The following is a 22473-nucleotide window of genomic DNA, read 5'->3' on the forward strand; positions in this document are numbered from 1 at the left end:
AGCCAGTGGTATGGAACAAAACAAGTTATCTAGTGTCATACTGCGTCCTGTACCTTCGATAGGCCATACAAGTCTATTTAGTATCTCCTTAGGTGAGTTTGGCAGTGCAAAGGGACCCTCTGGCTGTTTCACAACATAGATTTCCATTTAATACTAAAGCAATATTAAATAAAACAATAATGTATGATAATGTACCAGGAGATAACATTCTAAATAGCCTTTTGTGAAGTAAACATATTCAGATCAGTGATATGCTGCCCAATCTAACACCCCACATGACAACACACCACGCGACTATTAACGTTACGAAAAGCCGCGCGACTGCATATGGGTTAATGCACAAACAGAACTTTTTTCCCATCATCATTTTGTAAAGTTTATTTATGTCATCTAGTGTAAATGAGAATCTCCATTTATTTGAAAGATATAGTTACAGTACACACACACAATCACTATACTCATACTAGTGATAACATTAATCTAACAAGCCAGAGACTCAGCAAATAAAATGACAGTGTGAGGCACATCATGTTATTAATTTCTCTGCCCAGTCAAAGCAATTAGACTCATTCAGGAAGAACATTCTTAAATACTGGACACTTTCTTGGTAATTTTCACATTGTGAGTTATGCTGCCTCAATGTCTATACAAAGTTTCTAATTGGAATACTCAATTTATTATGTTAAACGTTTAACATAAGTTTATAGCTATTAATGAACGGATCATGACAGCAATTTAAATTTTTTAATTTGGTTAATAACTGTATGAAACATTGAAAATCAAATCTGGAAACCATTAGATAGGCTACCTGCAACTGGAAACATGCCTCGGGTTAGCCATTGAATAAATATAGATGTGCCATTCCTTTGCAGACTGTCATCTTGCTGTTAAATCAAACAACAGTTTGCAACTGGAGGATGAGAACTGGCTGGTGGAGATGGGCAACAGGTTGTGGTCAGTCAAGCCAACTGTTCAGTCTTAGCACATCTCATACCAGACACTCAAAGGGATGCCAGACTAACTGTAAGATATCTGAGGCAGAAAATCACACTTACTTTCATATAGTTATTTTCAGCATTGCATTTCCATACAGGCCATCTACACTGCAGCCTAGTGACTTTGCCACAAAGGTGCCTGCACCACAAAAATTTAAGATTATAAAATTTCTTTTCATTAATACCATAGTATAAATGAAAAAGGTGTAGATGTGAATGTAATTATTTTGTATGGATTTTTTCAGCTGTTTCAGATGACAGTTAGTGTGAATTAATTTAGCATATGCATAGCAAATTCCTCAAATTCCCAATGGTGCCATGGTACTTCAATAGGTAAACCACTAAGACTTTTAAAAGAATGGTTGCCAGTTTGAAAATTAATTTAAGTATCACTATAATAAAAATTTATGTTACATTTGTCGTAAGTTGGTCTCCATACGTCAAGCAGCTAAATAAAAATAATGCTGGAGCAGTAGACTAGTGATGTTCTTTCTGAATAAGTTTTAATTATTTTTGAATGGGCAGAGAAATTAATTACAAGCTGCCTACATGCCTCAGACTGTCATGGCATTTACTAAGTTTCCAGCTTGTTATATAAATGTTCTCATTAGTATGTGTATAGTAACCATGCATACAATTATATCTTCCAAACAAATGGAGAGTCTTATTTACACATGATTCAGTCTCTAAGACTGGGGAAAGTCAATATTCCCATTTCCTTGAAAATTGGCTTAGTCATTGCACGAGGTGGTGACTGTGTCATGATCATCACTATTTGTTTTTTCCATGACAAATATTTTCTTGTGTGTTGACCAACGTAAAGGAATGCCATATGAAAGGATAGCACTGGCCAGAGAAATGAACACAGTTCCTATGGTACTCAACTGAAACCTTCAATTCAGTTCCCTACAACCATATCAGAGGCTGCCTAATTTGCTTAGCCATTTCTCTCTGTGAATATTTCATTGTAGTATGTTATCCATCCAAACTCAAGGAATTTAGTCTTAGTATACTATTCAATAGTTTTATTTTCAAATAACTATTGGTTCTCTAGATGATTTATGGTTACTTCATGGGCAGAAGTTCATATGAGAAGATTTACTGATTTATTGATTCATCCAATAAATCTTTCCAGATTGTGGGATACAGAAAACACACACACACACACACACACACACACACACACACACACATGAATTTTAGCTTTATCCATAAAGGTTCGTCCAGTAGCCACATTGTCTTGTTTCAAGTCTTCTGTATCTTAAATGATCTAGAAATTCTGCTACTGAATAGATGCAATGATGAAAAGATTAGCCAATTCAAGAGCCTTTCACTGCTGTTGACTAGGTGAGAGAAATGTGGAGAAATGTTATGAGAAAGGAGGTTTCCATTAACCATGTGTTGCCATATAAGTCTAAGAACCACTAGATCACTGAAGAGTTTTCTGCAAGATGTTTCATTATAGATATTACAAAATAAACTTACTGCATACTTCTCTAGAATAAACACTTTTTTGACCTTAGCTTTACAGATTCAAAATATTATGGTACAGGACAGCATTGAGTGAAAATATGCTAGCAATCCTATCTGCAGGGAACCTACCTTATCTACATACTGGTGCCACCTCGATTTGTCATCCATCTGGTTGCTTAGGAATTTCATACACATAGTTTTATCCAGTGTGTACCCTTTGATCTTTGCTTTTGGTGACTGTAAGTTGTCTTTAATGTTTTGAATTGCATAATATGAGTCTTTGTAAAATAAGGGTTAATTTGTTTACTATAAATGAATTTTATGATTTTTTAGTCATTCTGCTGGCTCAGTTTGATTTGGATCCTTCACCCATATACTTGTGTTGTTAGCAAACATCACAGTTATGATTGGGCCTCCAATGAAATTAGTCCTATTCCTATGATATCATCTGTTACTTTGGGCCTCTGTTTTGCATTATTAATACACTGCCTGCCAAAAAGTGAAGCATCCAGGAGGAGAGGAGGAAACAAAATGAAACTTCAAGGATTAAGAGGATATGGGATTATGTCAGTGATTAGAAAATAAGTTAAATTCACAAAGAACTTGGTAGTATGAGCACACTTATCAGTATGGTGTTGCACTCCCTCTGGCCTGGTCTTGTGCACTGATTTTGATGGGAAAGGTGTCATAAAGCTGTTGTATCCTTTCCTGAGGCACGTCAGTCCACAACTGTTGCAACTGGTCCTTGATATCCTGGATACAGGCACTGGGATGGTGTTGGTATCTCAGGATTCACGTTCTACTCAGGACAGATATGGGGATCTTGGTGGCCATGGGAGTACCTCAACATCATACAGACAGTAAATGTGTAGATGAGCATTGTCCTGTTAAAAAATGACATCATGATATTGTCGCTTGAGAGAAAACACATGAGGCCGCATGAGTTTTGGGACATACTATGGTGTAATCAGCATTTACTCAATCAGTACCAGTCATGACCTGAAGTCGTACCCGATGGCTCCCAACATCATTACCCTAGGAAAAAGAGGAGGACTGGTTTAGAAGGAAGAAAGAGTAGAATTTAGTGTCAGTAGCTCAGTCATTAGAGATGAAGCACAAGTTCAATTTACAAAAGGATGAGAAAGGAAATTGGCCATGCCATTTTAAAAAAACGTCCAAGCATCCATGCTACCCTGCTTTGTCATGACTCTAGAGTATCACACCTGCACCTCTGCAAAACATTGTTAGAAGGGGACCTCTCACCAGATCACCCCCATACTTGCTGACAATGGTCATCCGGGTAAATGCAGAACCACAATTCATCACTGAACAGATTGTGACATCCATGCCCCCTGCTCATGCAACCAATCCAAATGGAGCTATTTGTGTTGTGATGTTAATGGTAACCTACATAGCAGGCCGTAATTCTTTCAGCTGGCTGCTGCTAATCTCTGACAAATGGTGCTGGATGACAAACAATGTCGCATGGAATCCTGAACTTTATTCTTATATGGCAACATGAATGTAAAGGATTATAATGTGCTTGGTACTCAATGTGGTGATCCTCCCTTGTGGTTGTCAGATGTGGTCAACCTGAATCTTGATGATGAGGATGTCTATCCTCACATTTCCATGCAATCCAGTATCAAAGGACTGTCACATCTGAATGCTCCCCAAAGCCAGATACTGCATGATTCCACAAGCTGGTCAAATGAAGACACACAATGCAGCCCCTCTGATAGCACTGTCTCGCATGAGTAATGGCTTCTCCAAGTCCTTCAGTGATCATTCAACACCTGAGACTCTTCATGCCCCATATATACCCTACCAGGCCTGATGACACTAAACATAGACAGCACTAATGCAATCTGGCAGCCATTCTATACACCAGAGTGAAATGCAACTCTAATCAGTTAGATGTCAGTGGATGGTACATTCATGTATGAAGTTACATTGACATCCAACCGTGTCTTCTTTCTGGCTCCTTCACTTCTTTTCTAAGGCAGTGTTTATGACTGTCATACAAGGGAATGCCTGTAATACCATAACATTTTAGTTTTCATAGTAGATGAACCATGGACCTTGCCGGTGGTGGGGAGGCTTGCGTGCCTCAGCGATACAGATAGCCGTACCGTAGGTACAACCACAACGGAGGGGTATCTGTTGAGAGGCCAGACAAACGTGTGGTTCCTGAAGAGGGGCAGCAGCCTTTTCAGTAGTTGCAGGGGCAACAGTCTGGATGATTGACTGATCTGGCCTTGTAACACTAACCAAAACGGCCTTGCTGTGCTGGTACTGCGAACGGCTGAAAGCAAGGGGAAACTACGGCCGTAATTTTTACCGAGGGCATGCAGCTTTACTGTATGATTAAATGATGATGGCGTCCTCTTGGGTAAAATATTCCGGAGGTAAAATAGTCCCCCATTCGGATCTCCGGGCGGGGACTACTCAAGAGGATGTCGTTATCAGGAGAAAGAAAACTGGCATTCTACGGATCGGAGCATGGAATGTCAGGTCCCTTAATCGGGCAGGTAGGTTAGAAAATTTGAAAAGGGAAATGGCTAGGTTAAAGTTAGATATAGTGGGAATTAGTGAAGTTCGGTGGCAGGAGGAACAAGACTTCTGGTCAGGTGACTACAGGGTTATAAACACAAAGTCAAATAGGGGTAATGCAGGAGTAGGTTTAATAATGAATAGGAAAATAGGAACACGGGTAAGCTACTACAAACAGCTTAGTGAACGCATTATTGTGGCCAAGATAGATACGAAGCCCACACCTACTACAGTAGTACAAGTTTATATGCCAACTAGCTCTGCAGATGACGAAGAAATTGAAGAAATGTATGATGAAATAAAAGAATTATTCAGATAGTGAAGGGAGACGAAAATTTAATAGTCATGGGTGACTGGAATTCGAGTGTAGGAAAAGGGAGAGAAGGAAACGTAGTAGGTGAATATGGATTTGGGGTAAGAAATGAAAGAGGAAGCCGCCTGGTAGAATTTTGCACAGAGCACAACTTAATCATAGCCAACACTTGGTTTAAGAATAATGATAGAAGGTTGTATACATGGAAGAACCCTGGAGATACTAAAAGGTATCAGATAGATTATATAATGGTAAGACAGAGATTTAGGAACCAGGTTTTAAATTGTAAGACATTTCCAGGGGCAGATGTGGACTCTGACCACAATCTATTGGTTATGACCTGTAGATTAAAACTGAAGAAACTGCAAAAAGGTGGGAATTTAAGGAGATGGGACCTGGATAAACTGAAAGAACCAGAGGTTGTACGGAGTTTCAGGGAGAGCATGAGGGAACAATTGACAGGAATGGGGGAAAGAAATACAGTAGAAGAAGAATGGGTAGCTTTGAGGGATGAAGTAGTGAAGGCAGCAGAGGATCAAGTAGGTAAAAAGATGAGGGCTAGTAGAAATCCTTGGGTAACAGAAGAAATATTGAATTTAATTGATGAAAGGAGAAAATATAAAAATGCAGTAAATGAAGCAGGCAAAAAGGAATACAAACGTCTCAAAAATGAGATCGACAGGAAGTGCAGAATGGCTAAGCAGGGATGGCTAGAGGACAAATGTGAGGATGTAGAGGCCTATCGCACTAGGGGTAAGATAGATACTGCCTACAGGAAAATTAAAGAGACCTTTGGAGATAAGAGAACCACTTGTATGAACATCATGAGCTCAGATGGAAACCCAGTTCTAAGCAAAGAAGGGAAAGCAGAAAGGTGGAAGGAGTATATAGAGGGTCTATACAAGGGCGATGTACTTGAGGACAATATTATGGAAATGGAAGAGGATGTAGATGAAGATGAAATGGGAGATACGATACTGCGTGAAGAGTTTGACAGAGCACTGAAAGACCTGAGTCGAAGCAAGGCTCCCGGAGTAGACAACATTCCATTGGAACTACTGACGGCCTTGGGAGAGCCAGTCCTGACAAAACTCTACCATCTGGTGAGCAAGATGTATGAAACAGGCAAAATACCCTCAGACTTCAAGAAGAATATAATAATTCCAATCCCAAAGAAAGCAGGTGTTGACAGATGTGAAAATTACCGAACAATCAGTTTAATAAGCCACAGCTGCAAAATACTAACACGAATTCTTTACAGACGAATGGAAAAACTAGTAGAAGCCGACCTCGGGGAAGATCAGTTTGGATTCCGTAGAAATGTTGGAACACGTGAGGCAATACTGACCTTACGACTTATCTTAGAAGAAAGATTAAAAGATTAAGGAAAGGCAAACCTACGTTTCTAGCATTTGTAGACTTAGAGAAAGCTTTTGACAATGTTGACTGGAATACTCTCTTTCAAATTCTGAAGGTGGCAGGGGTAAAATACAGGGAGCAAAAGGCTATTTACAATTTGTGCAGAAACCAGATGGCAGTTATAAGAGTCGAGGGGCATGAAAGGGAAGCAGTGGTTGGGAAGGGAGGGAGACAGGGTTATAGCCTCTCCCCGATGTTATTCAATCTGTATATTGAGCAAGCAGTAAAGGAAACAAAAGAAAAATTCGGAGTAGGTATTAAAATCCATGGAGAAGAAATAAAAACTTTGAGGTTCGCCGATGACATTGTAATTCTGTCAGAGACAGCAAAGGACTTGGAAGAGCAGTTGAACAGAATGGATGGTGTCTTGAAGGGAGGATATAAGATGAACATCAACAAAAGCAAAACGAGGATAATGGAATGTAGTCGAATTAAGTCGGGTGATGTTGAGGGTATTAGATTAGGAAATGAGACACTTAAAGTAGTAAAGGAGTTTTGCTATTTGGGGAGCAAAATAACTGATGATGGTCGAAGTAGAGAGGATATAAAATGTAGACTGGCAATGGCAAGGAAAGCGTTTCTGAAGAAGAGAAATTTGTTAACATCGAGTATAGATTTAAGTGTCAGGAAGTCTTTTCTGAAAGTATTTGTATGGGGTGTAGCCATGTATGGAAGTGAAACATGGACGATAAATAGTTTGGACAAGAAGAGAATAGAAGCTTTCGAAATGTGGTGCTACAGAAGAATGCTGAAGATTAGATGGGTAGATCACATAACTAATGAGGAGGTACTGAATAGGATTGGGGAGAAGAGGAGTTTGTGGCACAACTTGACCAGAAGAAGGGATCGGTTGGTAGTACATGTTCTGAGGCATCAAGGGATCACCAATTTAGTATTGGAGGGCAGCGTGGAGGGTAAAAATCGTAGGGGGAGACCAAGAGATGCATACACTAAGCAGATTCAGAAGGATGTAGGTTGCAGTAGGTACTGGGAGATGAAGAAGCTTGCACAGGATAGAGTAGCATGGAGAGCTGCATCAAACCAGTCTCAGGACTGAAGACCACAACAACAGTAGACTCTTATTGTGTGGTAACCTAAGGCATTTTTTCTCAATTCCACTAGAACTGGATTTGTCAGATCATTACTGTTTTCCAGTTGAGAAGTCTTTAAAGAAGCAAAAGTGGTTATTTTTCAGAAAGATGGTTTAATATTTTTTGTAAGCCGCCTTCTCAAAAATGTGTGAGAATGAGTGAAGGAGGGTGATGCACCTATAATTTGAGATCTCTTTCTGATCTCCACTTTTATAAATGGGTGTTACAAACATGTATTTGAGTCTTCAAGAAATACACCTTGACTATAAGTTACAATGACAACTCACATTACAAGGTTTTTGTACTTTTATTGAAATAGTTATTAGTTTTCTGTGACCTGACAACTTTTGTGATCTCATTTACAGTTTATTTGCTAGAATTGATGTCTCCTGATGGAGTATGCTGTATCTGTCTAAGTCCTTGTGTAAGGCCCATTTTGATTTGATTTGACTGTCAATGATCAGAGTACAACACAATCTGTTTTGCTGCTATTGTAATCAGGGCATTGAATAAAATTTATCTCATCAAGTTTATTCTTTTTGTGCCTAATAACACTCTAAACTGCCTTTGTTTCATTCTTGTAATTTTGATTTTTTTGTGCGTAGTACATGGTTCTTGACACTTTTTTGTGATATGGTGAAGAATCTTGCAGTACTGTTTGTAGCGCATCTTTTAGTGTTGATTGTTTACAAACAAAGTTCTTTCTTCAATGGAATAAGACAATTTCATACCAAATGTTAATCATCCTCCTATTGCAGCTTCACTATAATTGTGGCAGACAGAGAGAGAGAGAGAGAGAAAGGAAAAGAGAGGAAAGAGAGAGAGAGAGAGAGAGAGAGCACTGAAGGATTCTGTATCATAGGTGCAATATTTTGTAGTTGTATGCCTTCCACATTTCATTATGAAATTTGGAACACTTTTCTGTCATACATGTAGAATGTGCTACTTAAAATAATGACTTCTCTTTCTACAAACAATACACTGAATGGAAATATGACATGAAGATTATGGAAGCACAAGTCTGAACATTTATGTTTCTTTATTCTTCAGAAATTGTAACAAATTTTGTACTTATGACTGAAGTGACAAGTTAAAGGTTCATCAGCCAGCCAATCTCTCTAATGAGTTTCAAATGGCAGCATCATTGTAAACTTGGCTTCAGCCAACAGAACAAATTTACATGTCACATTTCTTCTCTTTGAGACAGCATTTTTATACAACAGGTGCAAAACTGTATAACTATTGTAAAAATTCACAGAATATGAACTGACTTATTAAAAAAACATTCTTCATCATTTAGCATAGAACTTGAAATTTTCATCCTTCAACTACATGAATTGTGAACTCCAATTGTAGGCAATGAACTGTGAATTCTTCTAAATTACTGATCTCTTACTGTGTTGTAGTTTTAACTTCTGTTGCCTGAGGTTTGGTTATCTCCTTTGAAGTCTTGTTACCTGGATGAAAGACAAATAGGAAGCACTTTTAAACAAAATACAAGTAGTGTACATGTTCTTGTATCATCATAATACTGAATGGATACCACAATAACAATGCTGCCATAGGTACAAACTAAGACAACAGTGGCAGAGTGTTAAAAATTGTAATGCAGTATTATATAAATCTGAGATGTATTGGTTTGATATGGTGTACAGTGTTGAATAGATTCCTGTCAATAGTATGCAAACAGCCATTGCATTAAATTTACAACAAACTATAAGAGACTTTTAGCTACACAATTTCATAACTGCTTAGATTTATGATGGAGTGGTTATACTCTAGGGAACATAAAAACACAAAACTTGTTTATCATTATACACTAATCAGCCTGAAAATTATGACCACTGACCTACTATTGGTATTAACCTAGCCAGGTGATAGCAACATCAGCTGGCAATGAATGACAGCTAGTCAGTCACATTAACAGTGCATGTGGTACCACTGAGTGTGCTGTTTGTTTGTAGAATGGGGAAGGCACACAATCTATCTGAGTTTGACCGAGAGCACATTTTAATGGCCCAGAGGCTCAGCATGAGCATTTTAGAAGCTGCACAACTTGTTGGGTGTTCAAGAGTGCTTTGATGAGTGCCTTCAACATGTGGTGGAACCAAGGTGAAACCACATCCAGATGCCATGGGGCTGGATGAACACCTCTCACTACACATGTCTGACATCATAGGCTGGACAGATGGGTAAAACAGGACAAGACGCCTGTTTGGTGGGATGTAGACTAGCTGGTGTCTCTGGGGAACATTCACATGATCATCCATCAGTCCAGTGGAGCTCGTACAAGGCTCCATGGTAGCCAAGGAGCACTGCATACTGGCTGCAGACCACGTACACCCTCTCATGACAATTGTTTCTCCTGATGGCAGTGGCATTTTTAACAAGATAATGCACCATGCCACAAGGCCAGGAGTGTGATGGAGTGGTTTAAGAAACACAGTGGCAAGTTACAGTTGAAGTGCTGGCCTCGCAACTTGCCAGATCTGAACACGATCAAACACATCTGAGATGCAATTGAGCGTAGCATCAGAGCTCATCGCCCTGCTCCCCAGAATTTATGGGGATTAAGTGACTTTTGTGTGTGCAGATGTGTTACTAACTCCCGCCAGTGACCTACCAAGATCTTATTGCTTCCATGTTATGATGTGTCACCACTGTTATCCATGCCAAAGGTGGACGTACTCGCTGTTAAATAGGTGGTCATAATGTTCTGGCTGATCAGTGCAAGTATTATTGGTAAATAATACCAATATCATTTGTAGACAGTAAGTATTATATGCACAGACAAGTTTGGATAGTAAGAAAAGAAAAATCAGTAAAATCAGCAAATAAAAACATGTATGTGTAAAAATAGTTTTGAAAAAATACTATTCAGCTAGAAATCCCATAAGCTATTCAGCTAAATGTTCTATAAGTTTTTGAGGTAACTGTACCACTTATGAGACAGTTTTCCTGCCTGACAGTACTTTACATAAATAATTACATGATTTAAATCAAAAAATGTAAATACTGTATCAAAAATAATTTTATGTTCCACCACACACATACTCATTATACAGACAAATGAAAATTTTTTTTTACTTTTCTTTTACTTTGATAGCTGATCCTTCTAGATTTTTATGAGCTGAATCCAAATCTAGCCTCAGTTTTTTGTATCATCCAGGGGAATTGGTTTGTATTTTCTTTCTCTTTTTTCTTTGAAGCTTCTTGTGTAGCTTTTTCTACAATGAGTCGCTTACTAAACTATTCAGCGAAGTGACCAACAATAGTCCCCCACCATGTTGGTGTTCCAGCGGCCTAGGTAGCATTTTTCCATCACTTTAATGTCCTGGAGAAAACGCACTCCTTGCTCCTCACTAACATCTCCCATATTATCTGGGAAGTAATCAAGGTGACTGTTCAAAAAGTTAACTTTCAGACTCGTTACACATCCTAAAGTTTTAAACTTCTTTAACATTGTAGCTACAATAGAAACATATTCTGGGTTTTTTTCATGTCCTAAGAACTTTGTAATGACTTGCTTGAATGATACACATGCTTCTTTCTCATTTAAGGTCATTGTAGATTCAAAGTTAACACAAAACATCAATTTTCTAATGTCAGGTCTGACAAAGATGCCCTCTTTTAGTTTATCTTCTGAAAGGAGTGGAAACTTTTGGCAGAGATACTTAAAACATGGTCCATCTTTAGGCAAAGCGTTTACAAACTGTTTCATTAGGCCTAACTTTATATGTAGAGGTGCTATGACTATGTTTTATGGATCTAGAAGGTTTTTGCATAGAATGTTGTTGTTGTTGTTGTTGTTGTTGTGGTCTTCAGCTCTGAGACTGGTTTGATGCAGCTCTCCATGCTACTCTATCCTGTGCAAGCTTCTTCATCTCCCAGTACTTACTGCAAACTTCTGAATCTGCTTAGTGTATTCATCTCTTGGTCTCCCTCTACGATTTTTACCCTCCATGCTGCCCTCCGATGCTAAATTTGTGATCCCTTGATGCCTCAGAACATGTCCTACCAACCGGTCCCTTCTTCTTGTCAAGTTGTGCCACAAACTCCTCTTCTCCCCAGATCTATTCAATACCTCCTCATTAGCTATGTGATCTACCCATCTAATCTTCAGCATTCTTCTGTAGCACCACATTTCGAAAGCTTCTATTCTCTTCTTGTCCAAACTATTTATTGTCCATGTTTCACTTCCATACATGGTTACACCCCATACAAATACTTTCAGAAATGACTTCCTGACACTTAAATCTATATTCGATGTTAACAAATTTCTCTTCTTCAGAAACGCTTTCCTTGTCATTGCCAGCCTACGTTTTATATCCTCTCTACCTCAACTATCATCAGTTATTTTGCTCACCAAATACCAAAACTCCTTTACTACTTTAAGTGTCTCATTTCCTAATCTAATTCCCTCTGCATCACCCGATTTAATTCAACTACATTCCATTATCCTCGTTTTGCTTTTGTTGATGTTCATCTTATATCCTCCTTTCAAGACACTGTCCATTCTGTTCAACTGCTCTCCCAAGTCCTTTGCTGTCTCTGACAGAATTACAATGTCATCGGCGAACCTCAAAGTTTTTATTTCTTCTCCATGGATTTTAATACCTACTCCGAATTTTTCTTTTGTTTCCTTTACTGCTTGCTCAATATACAGATTGAGTAACATCGGGGAGAGGCTATAACCCTGTCTCCCTCCCTTCCCAACCACTGCTTCCCTTTCATGCCCCTCGACTCTTATAACTGCCATCTGGTTTCTGCACAAATTGTAAATAGCCTTTTGCTCCCTGTATTTTACCCCTGCCACCTTCAGAATTTGAAAGAGAGTATTCCAGTCAACATTGTCAAAAGCTTTCTCTAAGTCTACAAATGCTAGAAACATAGGTTTGCCTTTCCTTAACCTATTTTCTAAGATAAGTCATAGGGTCAGTTCCAACATTTCTACGGAATCCAAACTGATCTTCCCTGAGGTCAGCTTCTACCAGTTTTTCCATTCATCTGTAAAGAATTCACGTTAGTATTTTGCAGCTGTGACTTATTAAACTGATAGTTCGGTAATTTTCACATCTGTCGACACCTGCTTTCTTTGGGATTGGAATTATTATATTCTTCTTGAAGTCTGAGGGTATTTCACCTGTCTCATACATCTTGCTCACCAGATGGTAGAGTTTTGTCAGGACTGGCTCTCCCAAGGCCGTCAGTAGATCCAATGGAATGTTGTCTACTCCCAGGGCCTTGTTTTGACCAGGTCTTCTTACCAGGTTTTAAACACTCCCTCACAGGCCAGTTCTTTCTGCACCAGTGTTGATCCCTAGCCCTACTGTCCCATTCACATGAGAAATATGGAAATTTGCTGACCAAGGAGCATGCATGTTACTTTTAGATTGCCACATATCATCCAACCCTGAGCAGAATACCCTATTTTATTTAGCACTATTTCTAGGTTTTAATAGCTTTCATTCATATGTACAGAATGTCCAATAGGTATAGAGGCATACATGTTATCATTGTGTAATAAAACAGCCTTTAAACTAGTTTTGAATGAATCAATAAACAGCCTCCAGTCTTCCTTTTTGTATTCAATAACAAACTTATTCATCAGACCAGGAATGTCTGAGTAGTACACTAAATCACCTTGAAAAAACTTGGAAAATTGCTGCTATCTCTTTCTATACATGTATATGCTGGTTCCACTGCCAATAAGTTCTTTTCTTTTAATCTAGAGCCAAGCAATACAGCTTTTACTTTCGTTAAGCCCAGATCCCTAACCAAATTGTTAAGCTCGGTCTGAGTAAACAATTTGGGCTCTAGACTTTTTGTATTACAGTGGAATTCATCATCATCTGGTTCATATAAATCAGATTGTACATCAGAAAATACTTCTGTTGGAACGGAAATTAAATCATCTGGTGGTTCAGGAACCGGCAAATCTACATCAAGCCCTACTGGTCGGATGGCGAACGGAAGGTTAGGGTAGCTTATTACCTTCTTGTTTTTCGAATTATGACCAGCAATATCAACACCGCAATAATAGCAATCATTGGAATAATTTCTTGGCTCCCTCCATATCATAGGAACAGAAAATCTAAAGGATTATTTCTCCTTTTTAGACCATTTTTCAGATCTTCAACATACACATAACATACCTTATGCGGCGCCCAAGATTTTTCTTGATCACCAAGTTTAGATCCAAAGAAGGCAGATAAACCTTTTTCACAAAGTCTGTAATGTTTCTTTGGTGCTTTTTAATCACAAATTCACCACAAATATAACAAAAACTGTCAGCACAGTTTTTACAATCATGATTAGATTGTACTCAGCACATGTACAGGAAACGGGAAAGTGAGGCTAGGTTAACAGTAAACAAAGGACCAACTGTTAACACAAACATATTGATCTTTTTTTGACAGCAAAGTTTTTCATCAGTGCTACCAACGTCATCCACATTCATTACACCTCCTTTTTAAATTATTTTAACTATATGAAAGCTGTTAAATTCTTAAAAAACTGCTTAATTTAATAAATGTAACTGTAAAATGTGAAGAAATGGTGGGTGATACAGTTTTTTAAGTATCATATTTGGATTCCCCACCCTAAGAATAAACTATTTTCAGGAAAAAAGTTTTTCCATCATTGGCCTGTGTTATTTTTCTCAAAAAAAAAAAAAAAGTTGATTTGAGTAATGTTTATCTAAAGAAAAATCATCATAGAAAATGTTTTAAATACAGAACAATTAGTATGATACTTATGAGTGCAGTATTGACAAGAAAAAACTGTACTTATAAACACCAAACACCAGGGTTGCAGTCAGTACAGATCAATTACCATTTAAATTCCCTTAATCTGTTTAATGAATTATTAACAAGAATAGCACAGACAAGAAGCACACAGTAGGAGGAGAAAGCCTAAATCATTATTTCACTAAAGCCTGTTCTCACTTATCACTTTGGCAGTCCAAGTAAAGCTTATGAAATTTATTAGTCATGTTCAGTACCATTAAAAAAATCTGTTATTTTTACAGTAATACTGTGAATTTCCTGTATTAGTATCTATCTTCAAAATAAAAATCTTGAATTCTATATTTTAGATAAACTATCCATATCACACCATTAAAGAAAAGGAACAGTATATATATCCCTCCAAATACATGTGTCATACAACCAAACATGCAGAAGACAATGGATCGCTACTCACCAACTAGGGGAGGCAGTAAGCAGCAAGCACGCATGTAAAAAAAATTGAAGTCTTACAACAAAATTCTTTGGCAGAGCAAGCAAAAAAATTGCTGACTAGGGTAATTACTGATTGTTGACTGGATGGGCGGTGGTGATATGGAGGGGGTAGGGGTATGGAGTCAGGGAAAGGACTGGATGAGACAAGGAGATTCAGAGGCTCGTGTTTGGATGGGAAAGTGGATGGAGGAGGGGGGTGGGGGGTGAGGAGGGGGGTGGGGGGTGAGGAGGGGGGTGGGGGGTGGGGAAGGAGGAGGGTTGTCAGGTTTTTGTTTCAAGTGTAGTGTGTACATTAAGATCACATTTAAGAGAGAGTTATCACAGTACTTAGGTCGTATGCTTCCACATTTTCTTTTTCTGACCTGTGAGAAAGGATTTTCTGCTCTAAATATAGGTTAATGACTCACAATTCTTTGGTGTATGAAACTAAATTTTGTATAGAATCCAGAGAAAGATTCTATAACATAAAAATCACTTACGTGCACATCCCACATACTCTGTTGCCTGAATAGATGCATCCTGTGAGTAATAATTTCAAGAATTATTCAGGAGAACCCTAATACTGCAGGTCAAAAAAATTGTTTCCAGGGTCACTATAGAATTGACAGAGCCTTTGGTTATACCTTCCACCTGGCTGCCCACCATTAGACTCCAGTCAGTCCTGGGGATAGTACCATAAGCTGAGAAACTGTAGTTGCCTTCACTATTTCTCACCAAGTGAGGTGTCACAGTGTTAAGGAAAATGCCATGATGATTACTTTCAAATGGACACAGCAAATGTCACTCCCTACCCTCTCCAGTCTGAGCTAGTGCTCGCCATTAATGGGGTGTTAAATGTCACTCTTTCTTCTTTTAAAGCCACTGAGGAAAATGAGCAAAGCAAGATCTCTAAATGCAGATGAAAGATGACATTCATGTCAACAAAAGCTGCGAAATGCAGTGTGTTTCCCAAAGTCAGTTCAGCAGCAGCCAGAAGAGCCCTACATCTCAGATGAAACATGCTGCATCCTATACTCTCTGACTGATGTTTGCCTTCACCTCAGAGATATTTAACCCATGAACAGTTTGCCATTCACCCCTATGTCAAGACAAATCCAATGAGATCAGAAACAATGGATGATCCAGAAGCATCAATGGTGATATCAGCAGCCATCCTCTCAAAAACTACACTGCTGCCATATTCCACCAGCTAGCTAGTCACGGTCATGCTGCTTCCAGCTGCTGACATACAATGGTGAGTGCCCACTACATACACACACAGCAATCACCATCACTAAGAATCTGTCACTATCAGATACAATTAATGCAGCAAGGGAATTTGAAAGCTCTACAGCAGTATCATATGAAATAAGAAGCTGACAGATGATTTACCAGTGAGCACAAAAACAGCCTAACTAAGGCTAAAGTGGCTAAGTACCTGTGCTCTCCTAAGATTTTAATATACAACCTAGCCATCATAAACACAAAACAAGTAAATAAGAGGTAATAAGTTGAACGATGGAAAACAAGAAACAATCTCAAATGCACTCACAATGAGCTACCCTACAAAATAAGAAACTAAATTGGATTCAGAGAATACATTATTCATTATCCACTTGTTTGCCCTATCTTGCATCAACCAGAAACCTTAGAGTTAACAGTGCAGACACACATATTTGTATCTGACTAAAACAATGTCTGGGATTGTACAAACCATTTTTATTATAACATTTATTTTATTTATAAAACAATTTTGCAAAAAATCAAAAAGTTCGAAAGAATAAGAAAGAATAAAATAGGAAAGAGGAACAAGATGTAAGGAGTTAAAATCTCTGATTCTGCGTACCATTAATTCTACAATATTTTGGTTGGTTTGTGGAGGTATGTGGCATCAAATGTCTGCACAAAAGTCATGTAATTCCCATAAATAATGGGCTCCTGATTTGTGTACATAGTGATAGCACCCAATAGTGATCCAGAATGGTTCCATTGGACTCACATCAGGCAAGTTTGGTGGTCAAGACATCAGCATTATTTCACTACCATGCTCTTCAAACCACTGTAGCATGATTCTGGCTTCAAGACATGGACAATTATACTGCTGAAAGATGATATGACCATCTGGGAAGACATCAAGCATGAAGGGATGCAGGAGGTCCTCAGTTGAAGTGTCTTCAATTACCACCACAGGTCCCATGAAAGTGCAGGAGAATGTTTTCCATAGTACAATAGTGTTCCCACCAGCCTGTGACCATGGCACAGTGCACGTTTGAGCCACCATTCACCTTGATGATGGCATTTGTGGAGATAACCATTAACCTGGTGTAGCAATAAACATGACTCATCTGAAGAGCTGATATGTTTCTAAAGATCCACAGTCAAATCCTGATGGTCCCGTGCCCAATGCAGTCTTAATTGTTAAAGTCATTGGGTCAACATGTGAACATTCAGGGGTCATCTGCTGCAGAGTTTCATGTTCAACAATGTGCCATGAACAGTGTGCTCCAGAACACTTGTGTGTGCCACAGCATTGTGGTCCTTCGGCAGATAGACCACAGATCACCACCTATCCCACTTTACAGAGCAGACAAGCCTTCAAACCCCACATTCTGTGGATAATTATGGACCTCCAGTCATTTACAGCCTAGTGGCAGTTTCACTGTCCTTCTGCCTCTTTCCATAAATGTTCATGACATTCGCCCAGTTTCACCGTTTTCGAGATAATCGTTAACAGGCTCTGCATAATAATAATATGTCCTTTGTCAGAGTCACATGTCTCAATCGATTTCCCCATTTACAGCCCATATATCTGCTAAAGTGATCCCCCATCTGTCAGCTCTGCTTACATACTTACCCTACTGCATCATGTGCCCATAGTGCCACCAGGTGGCATCCAACATAACAGTGAACCGTGGTCGTAATGTTTTGGCTGTTCAGTTCATATAGATCAATTGAAGTCCAGGGTATAAATTTTACATTTTTTGCCTTTTTTGCTTTCACTAGTACTAGTATCCTATTCTTCAGATGACCTATACAGGTCAACTGAAGCACAGGATACAAATTGTATGTTGCTTTTTCTGACATTCACAAGTACTACTATCCTATTCTTTTTATTTGCTTTTATGGGCATTATTATCCCACCCTTCAGTTGATATATATATATATATATATATATATATATATATATATATATATATATAGGTCAACTGAAGTACAGCATACAAATTTTTTGTCTGTTGCTTTTTTTCACCTTTAGCAGTACTGGTGTCCTAGTCTTCTGTTGCTACTTGACACTAGTACTAGATAAGGTGAAAAAAACTGACATTCATATAATTTGTATCCCATACTTCATTTTTGCTAGCACTAGTATCCTGTCCTTCAGTTGACCTATGTAGATCAACTGAAGAATAGGATACTAGTACTTTCTACTGTGAAAAAAAGTGATATGTGTAAAATTATGTTCGAATTATGGATATATGTTGTATATGTCAATGATCTGTTTTCTCTGTATTATATTCCGTGGTTTCTCAACACTCATCAGTGTCTTTGTAATCCATGATATGTGGTAACTTGTGACATCATTTTCCAAAGTTGATGGGTTGTAACCCATTCTTCAGTATTTTTGTGTGGGAAAAAACTGTGAACAATCCTATCTTGACTCATTAGTGCATGATGCAATAATTAAATACACACACAATAAAGGTGTTTGGTGCACAGGCACTGAAATCAGCAAATTCTGCTCTAGAAGAAGCATTAACCATAGCAAAACCTTTGAAATGTGAGATGCAGCACAACACAATTTTGAGGAAACCAATGCATCTTCTGTAAAACTACTTAAAATGTTGAAAGCAGCAAAGCAAAATTTTCATGAAAGCAAGGTGGAGTCTGTATAACAGTGTTCCCATTTGCACCACAGCAAGTGTGATCAAACTCATCAGGTTCACTTTTCTATCCTACTCTGCATGGGTGGAATACTGCAGATGTGAGAGACCACACATTAATATGGCTGTGTGCATGGGTGGTGGGCCCACTAAGCCATGTGTAAAATTTCAGCCAACCTACATCCATACACAGGGATGAACTGATACCTGATGAGCACATCACCAGAGTTGGCTCATGCCATTACTTTGTGCATCTACATTTTGAAGGTCCTGACCATTTGCTCAGCTTCCAAATTGGTTGCAGGATGGAAAGGGGCAGTGGTTGGGTGCTTCATGCCATTGTGTTGATAGAAATTCTGAAACACAGATGCCTTGAACTGAGGGCCATTGTTGAAAACAGGGGAAGAAGATGCCACTGCCCCATCTATTGAAAATATTATGGATAGGGTACAGATGGTGGTTGCTGTGTTGGTGACAGCCATCTGTGTCACACAGGGAAAGTTAGAGAGGGCACTGATAACTAGCAACTCCTCAGAACAGTCCAGTGATATCAACATGCACCCTTTGACAGGTGCGGTCATGGCACAGCCATGGTTTAAATACTGTAGTGGGGTTGATTGAGCATGAACACATGCCTAGCAAGTCTGGATGGTATGTTGTGATGTAAACACCAGGCCAGTAGACATGACACCACATTATTGTCTTCATTATGCACATTCCCGAATGAACATTGTGGAGGAATTTCAGTATGTGGAGGAACTACCATGTGGCATTCAGGATCATCTGTAGCCAACAATGCGACACAATCAGTGATGTTAAGCCTGCACCATAATGAAAATTGTGTGTGCCAGGCAGATGTTGTGGACAGCCCCACTATACAGCAGACAGTACCATGTTGAGTAGTGGATAATGGCTTATTTCTCCTAACATGTCATAATTGGGAATAGATTGAGGATATATTGTTGGCTGGCTTCCAAGGCAAAACACTAAGTGCCTGTCAAGCTCCAGATCTGGGCCACACAACAAGCAAGGAAGTGTGTCTGCATTTCAATGCTTCATAGTGGGCTGATAATTGATCTTGCAGGTATTGTTGCTCTGAACAATGGCCACCACTGCAACCACCATCTCATCATATCAGAAAGTTTTGAATGGAGTCCAAAAAGTAAAATAAGAGCCTTCTGATTGGCAATCAGGTGAAAATTAGTACCATAGACAGACACATAAAACTTCCCAACACAGTGTACATTAGCCAACAGCCAACCCTTCCATCTCAATTTGCAAATAATTCCTCTGAGTTACAATTAACACTTTAGATGCAAATGCCATCAGCTTATCTGTGGGAGAGCATGGCATGAATGCCACAAACTCATGTACCACTGGCAAATGCTAAACATGTGCCAGGATGGTATGTTGCAAAACAAGGTGCCACCCTAAAGCACTTTATAAATTACACAAAAGCTTCCTGTCACAGCTCTGAATTAATACATTTTTTAAATAATGTAACGCCTTTTTCTGCAAATTATTAAGCAGGTGGTAAATCTGGACCACACTGGGAATAAATTTCACATAATAATTGGAGTTCTTCGAAGTTCATAGGAGCCCATAAATTAGTCATTGCATCCACATAATCTTGTGTGGTCATAAGCCCTTCTTTGCATTTGACACTTGGATCAAAGAAATTGCATTTGTCAATGTGATAATGAAGACCATCGTCGTGGTGATGCTCAAGCAACATCTGTAGAATGAGCTGCTGTGTGGCTCTGGTAATGAGAAAGTCATTTAAATAATTAAAACAACTGGAGATACCTTGGATGAGTTGATCAAGGTATCTCTGAACTATTGCATGAGCACTTGTGACCCTAAATGGCAACCTGTTATAATGATACATACTGGATGTCATATTAATAACTAAGAACTGTTTCGTCTGATCATCTACAGGCAACTGAAAATAAGTATCAATATCTATCTTTGAAAAATAATGGCCCCCTGCTAATTGTGCCAACAATTCCTCCAGCCTAAGAATTGAGCATTAATGGCAGACTTAAAATCACCACAAATTCAAAGTGGCACATTTGGTTTCTTAACCATTGAACATGAGGATAGCCCATTGGCTAGATAATGCTGGGGATATAGGTATATTACTCTGTAATCTATCGAGTTCAGCTATAACTTGCCCACACGTGGCAAAAGGCACTACATGACCTCTACAAAACTTAGGCATTGCCAATTCCATCATTTTGATTTGCAGCTCCTTGTATTGGCCGTGTTTGCACATCCAACAATTGCCAATTCCTTTCAGGGTAGGTGGGCCTGGAACCTTGTTGTGTGACCTACTGTAGGTGCAAACAGCTGTTTATACTGTGCACATAAAATGTCCAGTTGTGTGTCAGTTATGACAGCTGAAAATAGTTTCACTTGGTCCTGAATCTGAAAACCAAAAAGAGTAAAAGGTCTAAGCCAAAAATGTTAGTTGTTGTCAAAGAACAGACTACTAGCAGGATTAGTTGCTGAGCTACATTTTTATACTTTGCTTGACTATGATCTCACACAACAATGGGTTCAACAGGACACTGTACGTCACCACTCTACACTGAGGGGACCTCAGCTGTGGGGAACCAATGTGCCAGTATGTGTCCTCATTAATCAGAGATACTGGTGCACCTGTGTCCAACTGGAAATCCGCTGTTCCTCCATTAATATCAACTTGCAACATGAGCCTATCCATTCCATCTGCTGCTGCTTTGGGCACTGGCAGGATAGCATGCAGTGCACTGACAGGCTATGTTTCTGTTACCAGCCAGCTGGCACAGACACTCAATAGAAGCCCCAGTCTGCAGCATGCAAAGCAGGTGATGTCACAGAAAGGGCAGTGATGCTGTGGGCCACTGCCTGGACATGGTTTGACAGTGTAAACTGTTTGGGAAACATTTGGCACTGACAGGGAGGAAACCATTGTCTGAGCCTCTGCTTGCTTTGCAACATGCCAACGGCAAACAAAGCATTTCTGTTTTTTATACACCTACCAATGATGAGGTTGTGACTTTTTAACTACTGCACTAAATACTGAATCCCATGTCACTAGACTGCCAGATGAATGGATACTGGGTAAATTGATTATAAGTCATCAGTTGATCATAGGACACAACATCGACACCAGAAGAATTGTGAAAAAGAACTGTGAAATATTCCTTGTGCTGACACAGTTACTTTGTGAGCTTTGACAGTTTTAACACATCTGGTTTGGATCAGATGACTCCCAAGCCTTCCCACTAATTTCTCTATCAGGAGAAAGACATAAATAACACCACAGACTAATGAGGTGGCATACAATGCACCACACTGCTCACAGGAAAAAGATCACAATTGTGTGCTAAGCCTTGCATGTCATCAGCCCATATTGTGATATGGCTGTTGCATTGTTTTGAGGCTACTTGCAGCTATGAAGGTTTGGAGACTGTAATAGTCAGTCAGCAAATCAGAAGCATCAGGAAAGCTCAAACTACTGGAGTCCAAGAGTGGACATAATTT

General features: G+C 39.0%; 1 long non-coding RNA gene across 1 annotated transcript in view; it reads right to left on the reverse strand.

The window, feature by feature from the left end:
* Window positions 1-8866: 8866 nt before the first annotated feature.
* The window catches only part of LOC126236093 (uncharacterized), a 108943-nt gene continuing 95336 nt past the window's right edge, over window positions 8867-22473 (reverse strand). Inside the window, exon 5 of the long non-coding RNA XR_007544869.1 lies at window positions 8867-9301. This is a non-coding gene — a long non-coding RNA (uncharacterized LOC126236093). The remainder of the gene's footprint in view (window positions 9302-22473) is intronic.

The sequence above is a fragment of the Schistocerca nitens genome, chromosome 2 (genome assembly GCF_023898315.1).
Source record: "Schistocerca nitens isolate TAMUIC-IGC-003100 chromosome 2, iqSchNite1.1, whole genome shotgun sequence".
NCBI lineage: Eukaryota > Metazoa > Arthropoda > Insecta > Orthoptera > Acrididae > Schistocerca > Schistocerca nitens.